This window comes from Salmo salar, chromosome ssa07 (genome assembly GCF_905237065.1).
Source record: "Salmo salar chromosome ssa07, Ssal_v3.1, whole genome shotgun sequence".
Classification (NCBI taxonomy): Eukaryota; Metazoa; Chordata; class Actinopteri; order Salmoniformes; family Salmonidae; genus Salmo; species Salmo salar.
In genome coordinates this window covers 35,401,022-35,404,113 of record NC_059448.1, presented here as the reverse complement: position 1 = coordinate 35,404,113, position 3,092 = coordinate 35,401,022, and the positions used below count along the sequence as shown (strand labels likewise).

Here is a 3,092-nt window from a genome sequence, read left to right as displayed (position 1 = left end):
CCCCCAAGCCATAAGACTCCTGAACAGGTAACCAAATGGTTACCCGGACTATTTGCATTGTGTGCCCTCCCTCTTTTACGCTGCTGCTACTTTCTGTTAATCATATATGCATAGTCACTTTAACTGTACATTCATGTACATACTACCTCAATTGGCCCGACCAACCAGTGCTCCCGCACATTGGCTAACTGCATTGTGTCCCACCACCCACCAACCCCTTTTTTTACACTACTGCTACTCTCTGTTCATCATATATGCATAGTCACTTTAACCATACCTACATGTACATACTACCTCAATAAGCCTGACTAACCGGTGTCTGTATATAGCCTTGCTACTGTTATTTTCAAATGATTTTTCACTGTTGTTTTCTTTCTTTACTTACCCACACACACACACACACACACACACACACACACACACATTTTTTCGCACTATTGGTTAGAGCCTGTAAGTAAGCATTTCACTGTAATGTCTACACCTGTTGTATTCGGCGCAAGAGACAAATAAACTTTTGATTTGATTAGATTAATTACACTGTAGCCTATGCATTTGGGGGTATATGCTGTAGAATAAAAATAATTAGATTGCTGAGTTATGGCAGACTATAGCTCTTAGCTTTATCCTGACCTGTCCTGTGTCCTACCTATTCTCTGTAGACTAATTGTAGTTGGAGGGCCAACGGGATTGATCGTTTGGTCATGAGTCTCCATTTTGTCTACAGGACCAGAGACTGAGTGACTGATTCCTTATTGCCTCGTCTGCCTGTATTAAACCCGCTCTAATTTAATATATTCAGCATCCCGCTCCTCAGGATTTGGCCATGTCTCTTTAACCTGCTCAGAGGGCTCATAAAGGTGAAGTGTGTGTGTGTGTGTGTGTGTGTGTGTGTGTGTGTGTGTGTGTGTGTGTGTGTGTGTGTGTGTGTGTGTGTGTGTGTGTGTGTGTGTGTGTGTGTGTGTGTGTGTGTGTGTGTGTGTGTGTGTGTGTGTGTGTGTGTGTGTGTGTGTGTGTGTGTGTGTGTGTGTGTGTGTGTGTGTGTGTGTGTGTGTGTGTGTGTGTGTGTGTGTGTGTGTGTGTGTGTGTGTGTGTGTGTGTGTGTGTTAGCCTTCCCTGTGGCTCAGTTGGTAGAGCATGGTGTTTGCAACGCCAGGGTTGTGGGTTCGATTCCCACGGGGGGCTAGTACACCAACAAAAAAATGCATGAAATGTATGCATTCACTACTGTAAGTTGCTCTGGATAAGAGTGTCTGCTAAATGACTAAAATAAAAATGTGTGTGGATGGGAAAACACCTGCTCTTTCCATGACATAGACTGACCAGGTGAAAGCTATGATCCCTTATTAATATCACTCGTTAAATCCACTTCAATCAGTGTAGATGAAGGGGAGGAGACAGGTTAAATAATTATTTTTAAGCCTTGAGACAATTGCGATGTGTGCCATGTAGAGGGTGAATGGGCAAGACCAAATAATTAATTGCCCTTGAACAGGGTATGGTAGTAGGTTCCAGGCTCGCCAGTTTGAGTGTGTCAAGAACTGTAGTGCTGCTAGGTTTTTCACACTCAACAGTTTCCAATGTGTATCAAGATTGGTCCACTACCTAAAGGAAATCCAGCCAACCTGACACAAATGTGAGAAGCATGGGAGTCAACATGGTCCAGCATCCCTGTGGAACGCATTCGACACCTTGTAGAGTTCCTAATGTTTGGAATACTATGCTGTTGTTTATCTATCTTAGTTGAATGCACTGACTGTAAGTCACTCTGGTTAAGACTGTCTGCTAAATGACCAAAATGTAAATGTATATGTGAAAATAAACATACCTAAATAAACTGCAAAGCACAATGGGTATTATTATCGGTCTTGTTTCAGGGCAGAGCTCATAAGAATAATACTCAGCATGCTTTGCAATTGTTAATTTTTACATTTACATTTATATTTAGTTCATTTAGCAGATGCTCTCATCACTCCATAGTGCCATCAGACTGCTGATTCCAATGCAGAGTGAAATGGAGCCACAAAATGTAAACTGCTATAAAAATAGTATCGAAAAGTATTTTGTATTTTGAAAATACAAATTACAGCTCTCGAAAGTATCTTGTTACAAAATACACTGGAGTGTAGTTCAGCCCAATGTAATTCAATTAACAAATTACTCAGAAGTAATTGAAATGCATATATACAGCCAATTTGTGTGTGTGTCTGTGTGTATGAATGAATGACAGAGGTAGGGATTCTACTATAGTGGTGAATGGTGAATGAAACACGGAAGCCTGGGGCCTCTAGCTCTGCCTGTACGTCTATGAATGATCCCCAGTGAGGTTAGCACTATGCTTATGACTCATGCTATAAAGTACATGTATGACTGGTGCATTGTATAAATGATAAAAGGCTGTCTGTGCTCTTTTAAGGTCCTTACTACTGAATAGTGTCTGTTCCAGGTGCGTAGGAGTCATTCATTGTATAGACACATTATTCTTGTATAATTGGGGTAAGACTATGCCTGTGTAGTGACATGCATAGGTAGAGTAAAGTGGATGTTTACAGGAAATTAATATTGAAGAATTAATGTTTCTAGACAGGCATGATGTGTGTCACAGCGGTCGATGAAAGGGGACCAAGGCGCAGCGTGTAGAGTGCTCATTCTTACTTTATTTTCTCGAGAACACTTAAACAAAATAACAGAATGACAGCCAACAGTTCCGTAAGGTACTCAGACAAAATGGAAAACAACCACCCACAAAACCCAAAGGAAAACAGGCTGCCTAAGTATGGCTTCCAATCAGAGACAACGAAAGACACCTGCCTCTGATTGGAAACCATACTCGGCCAAACCTGGAAAACGAAACATAGAAAATGCAAACTAGAACACATTGCCCCAGAAACAAACAAACCCCAAAACACACAAAACAATCCCCCTGCCACGCCCTGACCACTCCACCATGGCAAATGACCTTTTTCACTGGTCAGGACGTGACAATGTGAGTGACGATTACTTTCATGATTAAGAACATCTTGGTCAAACCGGACAAGCACATCTTGTCCACAAAACTGAAAAAACATATTGTCCCCACACGCGCAAGCACGCAG

At 41.7% G+C, this 3,092-nt stretch overlaps 1 non-coding gene across 1 annotated transcript; it reads left to right on the top strand.

The window, feature by feature from the left end:
• The first annotated feature begins 1,106 nt into the window (after nucleotides 1–1,106).
• Nucleotides 1,107–1,182, top strand: trnaa-ugc (transfer RNA alanine (anticodon UGC)). Its single transcript has one exon. It is a non-coding gene; the product is annotated as a tRNA-Ala (tRNA).
• Nucleotides 1,183–3,092: the final 1,910 nt, after the last annotated feature.